Below are 20,140 nucleotides of genomic sequence, written 5' to 3'. Positions count from 1 at the left end.
ATACTGCCTCATGCACATAACAAAGAAAATCCATTTCCAAATGGGATTATAACCACAGGTACAGGGGTTAGGATTTCCAACACATATTTTTTGGGGGTACAACTCAATCCATAATACATGTTAAATGTCTTAAATCTCTTATTTCATTTAATACTCCCCCCGAAAATAAATAATGGGTTTGGTATTATTATCATCCTCCATTTTATAGATCAAAAATCTGAGGCTTAGAGATACTAAGCAACTTTCCCAAGGTCACACAATTTTCTTCAGTTTTCAGCTTCCTTCTCTTCCTCACCCCACGCCATCATCACCATAACAATCTCCAGTCCAGTGAGGCCTGGACTGTCATCAGAGAAGATTGGAGACATGACCTCTGCCTAGGATCCAGGCTTGACTCAACACCTTGGTAGCAAGCACATCATTTGGTTCCTCTCTCATGGCAACATAAACAACATCTTATCAATGCCAGAACCTTCCTTGCCAAGATTACATAACCCTATAGGTCAACTCTGAGGACAGTGAACACCAAAATAATCTAAGTCAAACCATCAGAATCTCTGGGGTGGAACCCCCAGCATGATTCTTTTTTGAAAGCTCCCCTGGGTGATTCGAATGTGCAGTCAAGGTTGATCTAAGACAACTGGAACTGCAAGATGGTCCTGTTTAATCAAAACTTTGAGGCTTTCAGTTTTACAATCATCCTTTTAAAATGGATCTGTATGATTCCTGGGTAGAATAAATGTGAATTTGCATTGGTGAATGTGCCTAAAAACCAAAGGAAAGATATATCCGCCAAAGCAGGATACTTTCCAATTGCTTAAGCAGGGAGTCCAGAAGACCCCAGCATGCAACCAAGCTGACCTTGGCAACCTGCTTTCTCTGTGAGTAATAAAGTCTTCCATTAGTGACCCAGGAGTCTCATGTGAAAATAAATAAATAAACAAAAGGAGTCCAGAAGAGCTGCCTCAGTTCTGAATGACCGCACACTCCCTCAACAGTGGGACCCCAGGGGCCTGAGTCCGTTTTGAAGGTGTTACAAGATTTGATGGGCTATTCACATGGCTCTCTGAATGAGCACATTAATGCTTCCTCATCATCATTAAAAATTCCATAGAAGTAGGGTTTGTGACTTAGATAATCCTTGCTTAAAATGTGCCCATTTGAATTGACCAGAGAAGTAACAAGGGGCATCACCTAATATTCTTTGAGCCTCTCTAGTCTGGAAATTACTCCAGGATCTTAAGAGATCATGACCATGAAAAGAAGTTCTTGGGACTGACAGGACTTAAGGTGTGACCGTCCTGTAGGCATGTCTCCTAAGGGGCTTAGGAATGAGGAGGTTGGGTTCTGGTTTGGAGTACACCCTCGGTGTGTGATCTTGGGCAAGCCACAACATGCTGGCATTTCAGGATCCTTGGGTGGGAGAGTTTTATTCTTCTTCATAAGTTGAGTTTACAAGAGTAAGCTGCTTACTTTCTCCCAGGTGCTCTGCTTGTAAATGTGGGCAGATTTTCAGTACCCTGGATGAATCCTTAGTCCTGAAAGATGGTCTGCAAACCAAAACGTTGACTGTTCGAATCCACCCAGAGGTGCCTCAGAAGAAAAGCTTGGTGATCTACTTCTGAAAGATCATTGCCATTGAAAACTCTATGGATTACAGTCCTCCTCTGAAACACATGGGGTCGCCATGAATGGGAATCGACTCGACAGCAACCGGTTTGGTTTAGTTTTGATTCGTTTCATGGAATACGTAAAAGTAGGCAGAGCTGATCTCTGCAGTTACAAGTCAGGAGAGGGTTACCCTTAGGGAGGAGGGAGTGGCTGGGAGGAGGAGTTCCGGGAAACTGGTTCTGTACTCTTTATCTGGGTGCTGGTTACATGGATGTGTTCAGTGTTGAATAGGTTTACTTCATCAAAAGGCTAAGTATTGCATCGGTGTGTAAGTCAAAGCACTCCCTAACATGTTCTTCTCAAGGAAACACAAAAATCTCTGATTCTTTCTGATTCTTCTGTGGCAACAAAGGCAAAACTCTCATTCGTATCTGAGCACAGATGTGTGGGGGTTGACGGGCTGGAAGAAAGAGGAACACGGTTTTAGATAAAGGTAAAGGGTCTGCAGGAAAGATGTAGTGTCTTGGACTCCTGTGAATACCTCCTAGGGTGGAAGGGTCTAGTGCCTGTGTAATGCTTTTCATCCAGCTGAGAAGCGGGCACGAATTTAAACACACAGAGCATACACACGTTCATCTCTGCCTCCACCCTAGGCCCACACAAACAGATCCTATTCAACCTGTCTTTGTTTGCTACATTCCTCAGAGCCCCAGACACAGAAAGGATAAAAATAATTCCTTCTCACGTGGTAATTTATTGCCACCATCAGCTTCTCAGCATTGTTTGCAAAACTACCGTTTCAGGAATTGCTAGCAACAGAACTACCAGAATCCAGCCCTCTCTCCTGTGGACTCAGGGCAGGGTGGAGGCCAGGGCTGTCTGCACTACCTCCAGTATGGGTCTGGATCTTTCCACCTTCTTGCCAAGGAAGATTAAGTACCTCCCAACAGACCTCAAATAGTCTCCCTGGCCGCCCCCCATGAGCTCTGCAATGGTGCCTCCAACTAGAAGTCCTGGGGTAGTGGATTATGATGTCTTAGGTGTGGAGTTTAGTGTCAGACAGACCTGGGTTCAAATCCCGTTTGGTTCACTTGCCAGCTGTGTGCCCCAGAGCAGCTGACTCTGCAAACTGGGAGTGACAATGTCTCTTCCGGTTGCTGTGGGAGCAAAGTGGTTGCCACGTGGCTCGTTTGCCTTGACAGTGGGCGCCCTCTTTATTATACAGCGGCTGTGAGATGCATAAGGCAGAGTGGGACCATACAGGCCCTGGGTTCCAGGGCTTGCTAGCTGTGTGGCCGTGGACAATTTGTCTCACCTCTCTGAATCTGGTGCCCTTATCTGCAAAAAGTGGGTGCACTTACTTCACAGAGCAGTGGCGTAGGGTGAGGACTGCATGTGTACAGATCACCCTGCCCAGATACCCTCAGATGGCTTTTGCTATTTCTGCATGCCCTGCCCCAGCTTCCAAGGGCTCTCACTTCACACTCTGCTTGTCCTAGTCCATCAGAGGAAACATCAGTGCCAGCTCCATCTCCATCCTCAACCCTGTGCTCATGGCCAGCGGAGCCGAACTGACCTTTGTATCCAAGGGGAGTTGCCTGATGCAGCGGAAAAAGGGACTGTTTATGGGAGGACCACGCTCAAGACACTGGCACCTTTGCCTTCATACAAAGACCGGAAAGTGCCTGCAAATTTACCTCCCACCCCCGCCCAGGGAGGCCATCAGCGCATGGCAGGCAGGAGTGGGAATATGAACACCCAGCCCTTTGCCCTGTTTCGGGAGGCTCAGAGGAGTAGCTGACACCCCAGAATCCCCTGTGGATTGACCTGAGGCCACTGTCCACAGGACTCCGTCTGGGATACCACCAGAGCCTGGCTTCCTCCCGGCCCCTGTCCTGCCTCCCCCTCCCTTACTCCTTCACTGCTCTTGAGAGCCCTTCCTCAACAAACTGTTGTTGTTGTTAGGTGCCATGGAGTCGGTTCTGACTCAGTGACCCGACCCCACGTGACACAGGAGAACTGCCCCCATAGGGTTTTCAAGGGTGTAAATCTTTACAGGAGCAGATCACCAGGTCTTTCTCTTGCAGAGCCACTGGCAGGTTCAACTTGCTAACCTTTTAGTTGGCTGCCAAGTGCTTAACCATTGCATCGCTGGGACTCCTTTCCACAATAACCTAGTTGCATTCAAATAAAATACTCACTCCTAGAGAACCTGACCTGAGACAGTGTGAGACGTCATGGATATCCCACAGCTCCTCACACCAGCCATGGCCAAAACAGAATTGTCCTCCCATGCGTTGTTCCCACGGTCCCGCTCTCAGTCTCCCAAGCCCCAAACCTGCTGAGGATACAGGATCCCTTTTTCACATCCTCCTCCACAACTGATGGGTCACCAGTTGCCGTCCAGTCGATTCCAACGCATGGCAACTCCACGTGTGTCAGAGTAGAGCTGTGTTCCGTAGGGTTTTCACTGGCTGATTGTTCAGAAGTATATCACCAGACCTTTCTTTCGAGGTGCCTCTGAGTGGACTCAAAACCACCAACCTTTCAGTTAGCAGCTGAATGCTTAACTGTTTGCACCACCCCAGGACTCCAGTGGATCACAGAGCCCTATTTTAGGCTCCCCACAATTATTTCCACCTCCTTGTCACTCCCACCACGCACTGCCAGTCTCCTGACTGGCCTCTTTGCCCCATCTGGACCTGCTCCAATCCATGTCCCACTCTGCAGTCCAAGAGCTTCCCAAAATATCTCCTTGGCTCATTACCCTCCTGCTTAAAGACTCACTTTTCAGAAAAAAGCTCCACCTTCTTATCTCAGTGCCGAAAGCCCTTCCTGATCGGGCTCCTGAGTCTCACCAGCCCTTTTCCCCTCATCTCTCCTCTCCCACATGCACCGCTCCCACTGCCATACTCATCTATCTAATGGGCCAAGCAGCCTGGAACACCTTTTTGCTCCTTTAACTTGGTATCTCCTCCTCATCCTTCAAAACTCAGCTCAAGCATCACTGCCTCCGGGAAGCTTCCTGGGTTTCCCAGTCTGATTTAGATGGCCCTGCTCTATGCCTCACAGTGTCCTGTACATGCTGCCATCTTTTGCCTTTTCCAAGCTCTCATGAACCCCTTCTGTTTACTTGTCTGTGTCCTGATTCATCTATGCATTCCCTGAGGGGAACAACCTGCTTCTCTTTCATCTCACTGTCTCAGTTACCATGTCGGACACACAGCAGCCACTCAATAAATGTTAGTTGAGCAAATGACTTACGTCAAATGTCCTGACCTGCAGTTGGGGCTTAAGAAGTCACCATTCTCCTCCCTGGCCCGTTGGCCCCCAGGCCTTGAATGCACTTTACCAGTGACCTGTACTAGCCTATTCCTGGAAGATGCATCTAAGCAGGTGCAATCCTGGGCAGAATCACAAGAGTATTTGCATATGATTTGCCTGAAATTTGCATGTAATTGGCCTATGCCTGCAGAATCTCATCTCTGGCTATTTGATTTGCATGCTGAAGCCATATTATTGAGCCGCACAGGGGGTTAGTCCCTCTCTCTCCCTCCTTTGGTCTTTCTACCCGTCTTTCTAAGCTGGAGGTCTCAGTACTGGCACTGTTGCACCGGAAGGTGAGGTGTCAGAAGTTTCTGAGGGGTGAGGAGATGCTAGACGAGGAGGAAATGGGCCAGGAATGGAATGTGTGCTTTGCTCTTATAATAGCATGAGGACTTGGGGTGTGGCGTATGTGTGAAGGAGCAGGACCAGGCTGAGGGCAAAAGTGTCCTTGTGATCTCTCTGGGCTCCACTGAACAAGGCTAGAAGCCGGCTCTACCTCAAGCCTCAAATGAGCTGGTGGGACTCTGGGACTGAGTTAGGTGGGTGATATCCTACATGGAAATACACCAGCACCGAGCAGCAGGAATCAGGGCCAGAGGCAGCCAGGAGCAATGTGAGTGCCCCAACGATGCCCAGAGACCCTGGGAGGGGCATCAGGTTGTCTATCATACGTGGGTCAGATTTTGAGGTAACTTTAATAAAATCCAAAAGGACAAGTTAATACCAGCACACAGAGGGACTTGAGGGGCCAGGCTGTTGGTCTGTGAGTTATAGAACGTCTACTAAGTTGTGGATTCCCGTCTAGTTGGTGGCACCCTCCTCCCCGCCACTGCCTTCTACCGATCACCCTCCTTCCCTCTGGGGCCCCCAGCACCTGCCATCACCTCTGTCCTCTTCTGGGGCGACCCAGCACTTCCCATCACCCTCCTCCTCTCTGGGACCACCCAAGACCTGCCATCACCCTCCTCCCCTCTGGGACACCCAGCATCTCCCATCACCTCCATCCTCTTCTAGGACCACCCAGCGCCTCCCATCATCCTCCTTCCCTCTGGGACCACCCAGCACAGCACCTCTCATCACTCTCCCCTCGGGGACTACTCAGCACTTCCCTTTGCCACAAAGGCTGCAATGAAGCTGCTTTGGGGTAGCTTTGGGCTGCATGGCCCACCATCCAGGGGTCAGGCAGAGAATCTAGGGTGGGGAGTACAGGTTGAACAATCTATGCCCACACAGCATGCTTGGTCTCATGCACAAATTGACAGAGTCACACTTCAGCAAATTGTGCCCAGATAGCATGATAGCCTAGGTAGAGTTTGCTGCACTCTAAATATCAAGGCCCATGAACTGCTGGCTGCTTCACACTTTGCTCCGCCAGTCCACACGGTGCTAGACATCCACTGCTCCAAGCTAAAGATGGTCACCACGCGCCCAGCCCTCCTATGCTTGGCTCACAGTCTCTGTCTGGCATCTAGGAAACGTGTCTCGCATATCAGCCATCCTGGAGGTAACATTGCTGAAGATCCAGAGGACATTTTAAAGCAATTGTGCTTGGATGTGGTTTTGAATATATATTTTAAAAGTTCACTAGAAGTATTTTTGGCTCCCTGTGATTCCCAAACATCAACCAAAAAAAAACCAAACCTGTTGCCATCAAGTTGATTCCGACTCCTAGTGACCCTATAGGACAAAGTAGAAATGCCCCATAGGGTTTCCAAGGAGCAACTGGTGGATTCAAACTGCCAACCTTTTGGTTAGCAGCTGAGCTCTTAACCACTGCACCACCAGGGCTCCCCTTCTCAAATACCAGTACCCTGAAAATTGCACAAGAATCGCCCTGAACAGGTGCCTGGACTCCATTCCCAGAGATTCTGATTCCGTATGTCTTAGGTGAGTCTCTGGCACCTGTATTACTAGAAAGCTCCCCAAACCAAAAAACCAAACCCATTGCTGTTGAGTCCAACTCATGGGAACTCATGTGTTCCAGAGTAGAACTGTTCCATAGGATTTTCTTGACCATAATATTCATGGAAGCAGATCACCAGGCCTTTTTTCCATGGGACCACTGGGTAGGTTTGAACTGCCAAACTTCAGGTTAGTAGTCAAGTGCAAACAGGTGGATTAACCAGTAAGCAAGGTACAGACGGGCTTACTTGTGTTTACTTACTAATCTGTAGTGCACAATTTCACATGAGTTTCATCTTTGATTACTAAGTAAGCACAAGCAAGCCTCTGCTTACCTTACTTATTGGGTAATCCGTCCCTGAGTACAAACAATTTACACCACCCCGGGACCTTAGAAAGCTCCCTGTGATTCTAAAATGTAGCCAAGGATGAAACCCACTGACTTAGACAATGTCAGAAAGCTAAAGACCCGCATTCCAGTCTGCTGCTACCCAGAGCTCAGTTGTGAGTGGACAACAAGTTTCCAGGCAGGGAAGGATTTTCTATCCATCCAAACAATATTCAGGATAGTCATGGTGCAACAACTAATAGTAAAATTTCAGCAAAGTGGTTTCTTTTATGAGTAGCAGCTTCACAGCCCATCTGTGGGAGACATAACCATTGTTAGCTTCCTTCCTGAAGGACTTCTGCTGAAGGCAAAGCTTGTCTGCACATCCTACCCTGGCCATTTAGGCATTTGATGTGTAGGTGTCTCACCTCATTAATCTTAATTAGTAAAATTAATATGAAGCATGCGTAGTGGGAAGGTTTGTTCATGTTGATCCTATATGAACTGCACCAAAACAGGCAGAGGCACGCTAAGGAAGACCCAGGATTTAGACCAAATTCCTCTCTAAAAGTATAAAGGGAGCAGTAAAGTCTGTGCGTCTGTGTTTTGTCTAAAATTGTCAGGCCTCCTCCCACTGCCAGGAGATTGTTACCATGCTTACGTCAGAAGGTTACCTATCCTGGATGCTGCTCAGCCCACTTTAATTAACACCTACCCTTCAATCCCCGGCATCCCTTTAAACCGGGCTACTCTAGGCCCAGATATGCTTTTACACCTGTTTTAGCAATTCTGGAAGAGATGCTTTGAAGTGCCTTTTCAAAATCCGCTGTTAATGATCTGGTAATTATAGTGGTGACTTTTCAATGAGGTATGAAGTGCTCAGCTAGCTGTCAGAGAATCCCAAGTCACCCTGGAAGAGGGACGCTGCACGGAAGAGGGTGGGGAAGGGCCTGAGCCAGAGTCTGCCCGGAAGTCAAAAGGACAGCCCTATCTGGCCAGAAAGGGGCCCTGCCAGAGCCTGGTGTGGCCACCAGCCCCTGCTGGCAGATGGGACCCCTCAGAAGTCCTGGGACGAGTCTGATTATAGGATCTGACCCCCAAATTCCCACAGCACCATAACAGGCAATGCCAAATCCCATCGCTGCTCCAGGTAGAACACTGATAAAGACACACTCCTGCTCACGGTTACATTGTCCTCAGTCCCTCCCTTCACCTTAGCTATCCACATCCATATTTAACAGGCAGGGCTGCAGTCCAGAGAGGCCTGAGTGACAGCCTCCCGGGTTCCAGCCTTTACCACGTTGCCCGTGGAGGCCATCTGGAAGCCGAGTATGCCACCCCTCGCCACCTGTGCTCCCTCGATGTCCTGCTCCCGCTTGTCAAAAATGTGCTTCTCAGGGACCAAGTTCTCTCATAACAAAGGAAGCTGCAAAACGCATCAAGAAGAAGCTGGCCCAAGTTCTCGGAAGAACTCGGCTATTCTTTCCTCCCCGAGAAATAGACAATACTAACGGAGAACTAAGGAGCCCTGGTGGTGCAATGATTAGGCGCTCTACTGTTAACTGAAAGTTTGGTGGTTGAAACCCACCGAGCTGCTCCTCGGGAGAAAGACCTGACAACCTGCTTCCATAAAAGATTACATCCTAGGAAATCCCATAGGACAGTTGTACTCTGTCAAATGGGGTCACTATGAGTCAGAACCCCACGACACCCAACAACACAATGGAAAAATTAAATGTAGGCCCTGAGCACCCATTTGGCCATAGAGTCTTATGGAGCAGAGGGCATTATCTACTGTAAAATCAAAACCCAAACCAGTTGCCATTGAGTCAATTCCAGTTCATGGTGACCTTATGTGTGCAGAGTAGAACTGTGCTCCATAGGGTTTTCAAGACTGTAAACGTTTGGAAGCAGATCTCCAGGCTTGTCTTCTGTCACACCTCTGGGTGGATTCTGAACCACCAGCCTCTCAGTTAGCAGTCAAGTGCTTAACAGCTTGCACCGCCCAGGACTCCTATCCGGTGTGAGCCCTTCATTTTACCAATGAGACACCAAAGCCCAGGAAGGTGGCTTGAAGTGCTCAAGATGAAAGCCACGCCAGCTAACTTCCTGACTGGGACTGGAACGAGGGCCCCTAGGCCTTTCCACCATCCAGGGCTTTTCCATCAGTCCCAACATAAGTCCCAGCTGTCTTCATATTTGCACATGCTGATTTGGCCTCGTCTGCCCTGGCACAGAACAAGGGCCTTGGGAGCAGGACAGGTAGGCCCACTTGCCCTTGGCCATCTCTAACACGCCCTTGGTGACTGAATGCACACTGGCACATGTGCTGACTGGTCTACCTCTCTGACCTGGCTCCTGGGGCCCCTGAGCCCACGCCCCTGCAGGCCCAGTCCTGCTCGGGACGTTGGCACCCTCCCGGGCCTGGAAACCATGAGTGTTGCCCTGGGTAGCAGAAAATTCTCTTTCCAAACTGTGGGTCCCAATCTGGATCTCTTTAGTCAAGCAAACCTAGCAGATGGGTGGTCTGGGGTCCCCTTCTCTGGTTTTCTGGTGAAACTGGGAAGCAAATGCCCCAGACACAAACATTTTTACATAAGTACCCGCCCCCGCTCCCCCCCCCCCATGATAATATTATGGACAAAATGGAGAAAACACAGTTCATCAAAACTACTCTTGGGGAGAATCTTCTATGTGTTTTGGAGAAATACTCCAAGTCATTGGTTCTCAAAGTGTGGTCCCAGGCCAGTGGCATCAGCATCACCAGGGAACTTGTTAGGGATGCAGAGTCTCAGGTCCCATCCCAAACCTGCTGAAGCAGAAACACTGGGTGGGACCAGCATCTATGCTTTCCCAGCCATCCAGCGGATTCTGATTTACCCTGAAGTCTGAGAGGACAGCTGGAAGCCGTTTGTGGTATGTGGTGGTGTAGGGTTGGGGGGGCTTCAAAGGACCTGCTCAAGTGGCAAAAACTATGGTCTCAACTGCCTTGTAAGAAGGGAGAGTCTGGCTATGCGGATGGCATCTGGTGTGGGGAGTCCCAGGATGAGATGGGGCATACAAGTTGGGAGAGAACTCGACGGCTCTTCATGCCTACAAGAAACAGATTTTGCTAACCAGAAAATCAGCCGTTCGAATCCAGCAGCCGCTCCTTGGAAACCCTATGGGGCAGTTCTATTCTGTCCTGTAGGGTGGCTATGAGTCAGAATCGACTCAGTGGCAACGGGTTTGGTTAAGGAAATCTAGGAGGGGACATCGGTGGTTCAGTGGTAGAATTCTCACCTTCCATGCAGGAGACCTGGGTTCGATTCCCAGCCAATGCAGCTCACACACAGCCACCACCCATCTGTCAGTGGAGGCTTGAGTGTTTCTATAATGCTGAACAGGTTTCAGTGGAGGTTCCAGACTAAGATGGACTAGGAAGAAAGGCCTGGCAATCTACTTCTGAAAATCTTGTGGATCACAACAGTCCAATCTGCTGCTGATCATGTGGATGGTGCAGGACCAGGCAGTGTTTCCTTCTGCTGTGCATAGGGTTGCCGTGAGTCGGGAGCTGGCTTGTCGGCAGCTAACAACAACAAGAAGGAAATCTAGAGGGGAGGAGAGTGAAGACAGTGATGCTGGGTGCTGGGTGCAGCAGGGGAAACAGGTCTCACTCCATGACGGGCTACGGCAGGGCACTTGGGCAGCTAGAGAGTAGAGTGGGATTTTCAGTGGAATCTCATCCTTATGCAATGTGGCCTCTCCTAGGCCTGCACAAAGCTTCAGCAAAGATTATTCGAACAATCACAAGTGCTCAAGGAGATTACTTCCTTGTGCACGCCACAAGAGCAGCCAGATTCCGCACGGTGGTTTCAGAGCCACGCTAGGCAGAAAACTCTTTGTGCCTTATTTATCTAGAGCTGCTATAACAGAAATACCACATGTGGGTGGCTTTAACAAGCAGATGCTTATTTTCTCACAGTTCAAGAGACTGCAAGTCCAAATTCAAGGTGCCGGCTCTAGGGGAAGGCTTTCTGTCTCTGCCAGCTCTGGAGGAAGGTCCTTGTCTCTTCTGAGCTTCTGCTCCTGGGCAATCTTCATGTGCCTGGCATCTCTGTCCCCATCTCTCTTTGCTAGCTTGTTTAAGCTCTTTTTTATCTCAAAAGAGATTGACTCAAGAGGCACCCTACATTAACCCTGATACATTAACATAACAAAGACAGCCCATCCCAAATGGGATTATAACCACAAGCATAGAGGTTAGGATTTATAACACATTTTGGAGGACTAAATTCAATACATAACACTGTAAATATTATTGTCATGCTGCATAGGATTTCATCTTGGGAACATTCCTATATTCACTTAATGATCCCCTTATTTGGATGTTTGGGTAGACCAGATGTGAGGAAGGGGTAAGCACCAAGGGTGAGTTCCATATCCCTATGGGAAATGGGCCCCTACGGGAGCCTTCCCCTCCTGGGACTACAGGTGACAGCAGACATTTGTCTCTGTGGACTGTCAGGTGGTTGGGCCTTTGGTGGAGGGTGGGACATTGGGAGTCTCTCTGCTTTGCCTACAGGAGGCCAAATAATGTGTTTTCTTTCCATTACTGCCACTCAAAGGTGAGTTGAACACGGACAGCTTAGGAGGTCTCTGGGATTTCCATAGTGTTTGCCTTCAGGAGGGGTTTCATTCCTCCCACCTGTGTCTTCATGATTGGTCAACAGCCAGTCAGAGGAGGTGAGCTGTGCTAGGCTGGGGTGGACGGGGCTGGACCCAGGGGCCCAGGTCTGGGGCAGCACTGGATTCCTCCGTGGAGAGGCTCATGACCCATGTCTCCAAAGTGCAAAAGGCAGAGCAAACCCAGGCACAGTTGAGGATCGGACCGAAGTGATATCAGGAACAGGTGGAAGGAGGAGAGAAAGGGACCATAGCCCTGCCCCCTTCAACCAGGATATTGAGCCAGGCTCAATCCCACCAGAGGAGTGGATGGCAGGGCTGAAGTCCAGGTGGCCAGAGGCAGAAGTCGCCAGCTTGAAGTTCCCATCGGTCCCCAGGGACACAGCTAATTAATTTACTCGTTTATTTAACACTTACTGAGCATGCCAGGCATGGTTCCAAGTGCTTTACAAATATTAACTCACAACAACTCTATGAGGTGGGAGGTACCCCACTATTATCCCCATTTTAAAGCTGGGACAGCGAAGGCTTAGAATGGTAAGTACTGTGCCCAAGCTCACACAGCTTGTAGGTGATTCAAACTCCAAGGCAACTTGATATCCTCCCAGACGTGGCCCTCTTGGCCCAATGCCTGGGTGCGGCAGTCACGAAGGTTTCACCCACAAATCACCCCAGAATCGTCTGGAGTCTGTAGCTGGAAGGATGCTTTGGTCAGTCTCCGATGCTAAGGCTGGTGATGGCACCAATGGCCTACTTGGACGATAGATTGCAAGTTCCTGCCTATCCCAAGGATTTGCTCAGGACGTGAAGCCAGGGTTGGTCCAGCCTGAGCTTCCACTTCCCACCCTGGAGCTCGTGGGGCCTGACCTAGGTCATTGGCTGAGCTGGAGGCAGCAAGGCTTAATTGCATTAGGACGGAAGTTTGTGGAGCACGCTTGCAATCAATCCTCCACCCTGTAAATCCAGTTAGAACTATGATTCCGGCAATTATAAAGCCCATCATTTTCCTTTCCTTCCCTAACTAAATTATAAAGGTCTTTGCTCTCACTTTGCAACCGATCCTCATTTTCAAAGTGCAGCTGTGAAAGCAAATTGCAAAGGACTGTACTTAGAGAGGCACCATGTCACGTGCCCTGTCGGCCAAGGGACTTAGCTTCCAGCCATAGTTTTGCCACCTACCAGATTGCTATCTATGGCAAGGCCAGTGCCCTTCTCTGAGCCTCAGTTTCCCCATATGTAAAATGAGGAGTTTGGACTGGGTGGCCTCTGGGGTCCTTTCCAACTCTCACAGCCAATGGATTCCAGGTTGGCTTAATGCCATGGAGCTCCATGGAGACAGGATCGTAGCCTCCTTTAAGCCAGAAGCTGTCCTTCCCTCTTTCTTTCCTACTTTGGCTGGTGAACCCCTGCAGGTGAAAACACACCCATTTTCCCTGCAGTGTAAGGACAGAGGAGAAGCCCCATGCCCATGTTCCAAAAGAGAGTACTTTCTAGAACTAAGAGTGCTAGCCACATTCACCGAATACTTACCCTGTGCAGGCACTGAAATGACTGCTCCACAAAGATCTCATTTAACCCTCACCATAGAGTCACTATTATGCCCATTTTGCCATCGAGAAAACTGAGACAGAGCAAAGCAAAATAGTATACCCAAGCCAGGTCTTCAAATGCCATGCTCATAGTCACTAACCCATTGCTGTCAGGTCGATTCCGACTCACAGTGACCCTATAGGACAGAGTAGGACTGCCCCATAGGGTTTCCAAGGCTGTAAATCTTTATGGAAGCAGACTACCACATCTTTCTTCTGCAGAGCGGCTGGTAGGTTAGAATCGCCAACCTTTCGGTTAGCAGCTGAGTGCTTTAACCACTGCACTACTCTCTCAAATACCAAATCTGGGAACCTTAGTAGAAAAAGAGAGAACAGATAGACCCAGAGGTGCCCTCAACATGAGGGGGACGCCAAGCAGGACTCCTGCATGACTGATCACACCCAGGTGAATCACAGACGTCCTGCAAGCACGCGTGGGCCCAGGAGATGCAGCGAGAAGGGCTACTGTCAAAAGGCAGTAGAGTCCTTGATAAATGTGTTCCCGACTCTCTCCAAGCGGGCTTTCGCTTCCTCCATCCCTACCTCTGTAAACGGAATGGCAATGATTCATGTGAAGGGAGTGTGTGGTGCTGTTTAAAAGCGGCCTGAAGTAAACATTTATGATGCTGGTTAGTGGCTGATGGGGAGCATTCAGTTGCCTCGGCTTTGATGACCCAGCTCTGTTTTCCCAGGTTTGCCATATTAAACTCTCAGAATTAACCATTATAAATGTTTAATGGAATCTTCATTTTTTATAAGGTAGGGACAAGAACCACAAAATATCACTTGGTTTAAGAATTGTAATTCCAAAAAATTACTGTAGTAGCATGAAGGTATAGAAATGCACATTATCATATAACCAAAAAAAAAAAAAAGTAAAGGTAAATAAAGTTAGGTTCGTCTGACAGACACTACCTAGAAGAAATAAGTGTGTAGCAGCGGTTGTTTCACAGAAGCCACTCTGCTGTCCCTAATAGTGTGGTTTCATCTACAGCCCTGGTCCCTTTTTTCTCTCTTCGAATCCTCTCCAAGTAATTTTAAATACATTATTTTAGACTCCATCTATGTCTTGCCTGAAGTTGCCGGGTATATGCGGAGCTCTAAGCTGGACGTCTGTCGAATCCCACACCCCTGACCAGCACTTACTAAGCACAGACTCTGTGCCAGGTACCCTGACGGCGTCAGGAGCGCAGTGATGGACAGGGCCCGGCCCCGCCCACTGAGAAGCAGCCCGCGGAGGAGACGCAGCGGTAAGCAAGCACCACAGTGCATGGCACTGGGAGTCGCATGGGCCGACCTCGTCTGTCTGGGCAGCCGAGGAAAGCTTCCTCAGTAAGGATGTATCGAATTGGAAAATACTGCAAGTATTTCAGTGTTGGTAGAATTTATGAATGGAGACTGCGTGCAGGGTAGGTGCAGCTGGACGGCTGAAGAGAGGCAGATGACCCGCCCTCTGCTTGTGGCCTGGACATCCTGTACCCATTTCCTCATCAGTAAAAGGACTCGATAATCTCTGACTCCAGGTCGTTAGCGATGCTCAAGGCCATTTAGCAGGGTTGAGGTTAAGAATGAGGTTGTCAGACAAGGTGCCACCATTGTATGACTTTGTACAAGTGACTCAACCCCTCTGAGCTTCACTTTACCTCATCTGTAAAATAGCTGTAATAATCTCTTCCTCATGGGACTGCGGTGAGGAGGCATTTCATCCATGAAGGTGTCAACATCAGGCCAAGCCCAGAAGAGGCGTTCACTCGGCAGGGGTGTCTCTCCCCTTCACGTCCTGTCGCACATGTACCCCATGGGCACCATTCTCCTCCCCCCAGTTCTCCCTTAGACATGTTCCATGCCTTCCTAACAGCACCGGCTTCTTATTTCCTCAAAAAGTCTTTGCTGAAGTCTTACCAGATACCCAGCATGATACTTGGGTCTCTCGGCACAAAAGTAACAGAAGTGGTGGCCCTCGCCCTCCGCGCAGACAGGGTCTCCACATGCAAACAATTAATGCATGAGATAGAATTCAATCGAAGTAACAACTTAAGCTGGCAGCAGTAGCCTTGTCCCAAGGCAGCCCGTGATTAATTGCCACGTGAACTGTGTTGGCTGTGATTGCTGCCAGAATTCTGCAGAGGCAAATCTCCCTTCCGACCACAGTGGTCAGGAAGAGTAAATGCCACACCAGAGAGATCTGACTGAAACAGTCTGGGGATTGCTGAGCTACGTGGAAGCAAAAGGCAAGGGGTTCAGGGTCTGCTGTCGTTAGTTGCCAGAGAGTGGATTCTGACTCATGGGAACCCCATGTTTGCAGAGTAGAACTGCTCCACAGGGTTTTCAAGGCTGTGACCTTTTGGAAGCAGATCACCAGGCCTTACTTCCAAGGCACCTCTGGGTAAGTTTGAACTGCCAGTCTTCTGGCTAGTCCAGCACTTAACCATTTGCACCAGCCAGGGACTCCTTTTTAGGGTCTTATCAGCAAAAAAACTTGGGGCTTCCAGACCTCACCCCAGTGCTGACTAGCAGAGATACAGCTCTTCAGCTGCTCCCGTGACAAGTCCTCAATTTTCCTATCTGGGGAATGGGGTTTCTTAGGGAGGCAGGTGTGAAAATGATTTCCTAACCACCGTTCCCCACACATACACACCCAGCATAAATACAATAACCTCCACCAGTGACTCTGATATAGTTGAGTCATTGGTTTCTAACCCTTCCTTTTCTCTGTCCTATTTTTATGGTCCTTTTCTGGCTTCTGCTTGTTTCTCAGTCTGCAAAGCATGGTAATAATATCCCAATTCCACTTACATAATAAGAGAAGACTAACGAATTACTGTACCTGTGGCACTCTGAGGTCGTTGGCTGAAAGGAATTCAAATAACCCAAAGAGATCGTTCTTTTTTTTTTTTTTTTTAAGTCATTACTGCAATAGGCAGTATAAGGAAAAATTAGCTAATCCCAGAGAGGGACATAGGAAATGAAGAGAATGAAATCACTGTGCATCATTACTAATTATTTTCTTTGAAGTCCTCAATTATTGTTTTCTAACAACACAGTTCAGGTAGAAAAACTCCCTGTCTGTGCTTTGTAGACAAAACATTGGGATTTATTAAAGTCTTGCATTTATTTTATAAAAATCACAAGATACAGGGAAATGGAAGGGGTCTCGTTTGTTTTTCTTCCTTACAACCGATATGAGGAAACTCTGGGCTCATCAGGAACGTTCGTGATAGCAATTCAGCTAGCGTCAGCGCATACTCCTCGTCAGTGCTACACCGAACTCTGCCAGGCCAGTGGTTCCCCAGCAGGGCCTGGCTCCTCAGCCAACCCCGGCAGGACAGACAGCAGGTGGGCAGCCCCTGGCCCCCAGGCCGGTAGGAACTGCATTAGTCTTGTTGCTATGGAGCTGGTGTGGCTGTCCACCCTCAGTCCCCTACAGCTGCCATCCACATCAATTCAGTAGGTTGGCCCAGCCTATTGAATTCACTCATTCATTCGACAACTACTTACTGAGCCCCTACTGTGTGCCATGTACTGCTCTGTTGACCAAAACGGATAAAGTCCTCGCTTTCAGGGAGCAGACATTCTGATAAAAAGAGACAGTCAAATAAGAAAAATATGCAGTATATCAGCTGACAGCAAGTACCGGGAAGAAGCAGAAGGAAGCAGGGTAAGGGGACAGAAAGGGATGGGGATGGTGGGAAAGGGTGCTGTTGTACAGACGGAGGTCAGGAAAGGCCTCTCTGAGGGAGTGGCATCTGAGCAGAGATCTGAAGGGAGCAAGGGAGTAAGTAAGACTGATATCTGCGAGAAGAGTAACCCCAGTGGAGGAAGCAGCAAGGACAAAGGTCTTCAGTTTGGAGTTTACAGTTTGCTCCGGGTGCAAGGCAGAACAGAGAGAACAAGGGGAAAGGGGAGTGGTGGGGGATGGAGCCCCGTCTTATGTAGAGGTCTGTAGCTCAGGCAGAGTTCTTAAGCAGGTGGCAAACTCACTCAGTCGACCAGTAGACCAGTACGTGCTGAGCACCCTATGAGCCTGGCTGGGCCTCAGGACCCTGTGAGCTGAAGAAAAGAGTACAAAGCAGTAATGGTAGCGAAAGGTTGTTGTTTTTGTGGTCAGTTGCTGTCGAGTCTTTTCCGATTCATGGTGACCCCACAAACAGTTAAGCACTCGGCTACTAGCCGAATGGCTGGCAGTTTGAATCCACCCAGAGGCATCTCGAATGACAGGCCTGGCGATTTGCTTCCAAAAGGTCACAGCCTTGAAAACCCTACGGAGCAATTCTTCTCTGACACGTGGAGTTGCCATGAGCAAAAGGCAGTAGGCCTTTAATAGAATATGCTTTTTAAAAAAAAAAAAAAAAACAAACAGAATACTTGTACATTTTAGAAAATATGGAAAATGCAGAAGAGGATAATGATGAAGAGGTAGAAAAGTAAAGTATTAGACAGCTGGGATTAGAACCATTTGTTCTCCCATTTTCCAATCTTTTTCTAATATTGTTATGTCTTTCAGGGACGGATTACCCAGTAAGCAAGGTAGGCACGGGCTTAATTGTGCTTGCTTACTGATCTGTAGAGCACAGTTTCAGCTGGGTTTCACCACAATGGAGCTCAGGACGTCCCCGCCTCTGGCTGAAACCTCAGAGAGCAGCACGGCTGTTGAGGACAATAGCCTGGCTCAAAACGCACCCGTTTAAGACTGGGCCTCTCTCAACCCTCGGGACCACCAGATGCCCCTGTTTACGGGCTGTTCGCCAGGCACACGGCTCAGACTAAACAGTTAAACCACATCAGGAACAGAGACTGACATGCAAGCCTGAAAGGAGAAGCAATTTTGAATAAAAGCATGAAAATTCACATCCTTTCAAGTAGCATAACTTCCAGGCAGAAAAGTCGTGGAGGCTTAAACAAAAGGGGAGTCCAACCTCTCCTAGGGGGAAATTAACCTTTCTGTAGAAACCAAGGACCATTCTGGACAGCTAGCTTGGGCTGGACTGATAGTGACTACATCACAACAGCCAGCACGTGAGCCCCACAGTGGACTGACGGCACCAGCTTGCATGCATTTATCATCACAGCACCCCTGAAAGGCAAGTATCACTGACCCCACCGTTCAGATGGGGAAACCAAGGCCAAGCCAGCACAAATGAGTTGCCTAAGATCACACAGCTAGAAAGAGGCCGGGTGAGTCTGGGACCTATGTTTTAAGGCTGCTTTTACAACTTCCTCAACCCAGTTTTTTGTTTATTGTTAGAAAACAATGGACAAAAGCTTCTGGAAATGACTAGCAATGCCATCCTGTCCTTTGTAGACCCTTTCTGAAGGTCAGCTGGTTTAGAAGGAGGGTCATTTTTTGTGGAAGCCCGTGTGGGCTCCCTCCACCCCTTGCTTCTCACAGACCCAGAAATACACAAATGGCTTCAAACCAGGGAGGTTTCAAACCCCTTCGAGAGTTACATAGAGGACTGCTGGGGCACAACCTTTCAGCCAACTGCTTGGCTGCCTATCAGATTCCTGTCTTCTCACCCCTGATTTTTTTCCGCCCAAGTGTTAACAGGTCAAATTACTACGACATTGCTTTTTAATATAAATCTGATCTTGGTCCGTTACTCTTGGCAGTCCTCCACGCACTTTAATATCCTATGGGAATGAACAGGCCCTTCACACGGATTTTACAGACAAATCTTTCATAAATACATGATCACTCAACCTGCCAGGCACGGGCTCACGCACCTGAGAACAGGGTTTCCTGACAGTGAAATTCCCGGTCAGGACCCCCAGAGCCGCAGGGCTACGGGGCTCACGTTCCCCCAAGCCACTCTCCACCCAGAAGTCCACTGACTTCTTGGAATTTTCCTCAACGTTTGCTTGCTGCGAGGAGAAAACCAAATGGGTCATTGTACAGAGGACGAATTAAGCACCAGCCAAACTCTCCAAATTTGAGATTTTAAGAGACATCACAGAAAAGCAAAATGAGCTTGTGTCCCACAGTTCTAATTCTGACTCCTGGGGTGGGCTTGGGAGGCCTTTTCTCTCGGCCTCAGTTTCCCCTGTAAAAAAACGAGGGCAGAAGGGGGCCAGGTGAGCTCTAAGGCGAGCGCTAAGGCCAGATCTCGCAGGCCCCCCTCAGGCATAACAAAAAGTACAGTCTGAGGGCCCTTCACACCCTGCATTCCTCCCTCCGAGGACGCAAATCGCCCAGAGAGCCTTCTTCTCTAGGATCCGGACTCCGGGGACCAGGGCGCGTCCCGCAGGCCTTCCAGCACCCAGACATTTCGTGACTTCCCCCGCCCGACAATTCCCAGCTCCGCCCCGGCCGGCCCACAGGCCTGCTCGAAGTCCGAATCCCGCACACCGCCCTGCATCCCGCCGGGTGCCCCTTCTCCCCGCCCCGCCGCGTGGAACCAACCCCGTCCTCCCTCAAGTCCCCGAGCCCGGGCAAGAGGAGGGCGGGGCGGGGCGGGGCAGGGCGCGCGGGAGGCGGAGTCGAGCCGGGGAATCCTGCTCCGGGCGAGCGCCGGGCCCCGCAGAGCTGCGGTGCCGTCCGAGGGCCCCGGCGCCGGGGGCGGCGGGGAACCCCAGACCCAGCGCGGGCCGGGGAGGGATTCCTGCACCGCGGGAGCCGCTGCTACGGCCTCTGCGCAGCCCCCGCGAGCTGACAGGTGTCCGGCGCGCCCACATTCCACCCGGCCACCACCTCCGTGGTCCCGCCGTCCGCTCGCCGGCC

The sequence above is a fragment of the Trichechus manatus genome, unplaced genomic scaffold (genome assembly GCF_000243295.1).
Source record: "Trichechus manatus latirostris isolate Lorelei unplaced genomic scaffold, TriManLat1.0 scaffold00001, whole genome shotgun sequence".
Taxonomy (NCBI): domain Eukaryota; kingdom Metazoa; phylum Chordata; class Mammalia; order Sirenia; family Trichechidae; genus Trichechus; species Trichechus manatus.
This window is presented reverse-complemented; position numbering follows the sequence as displayed.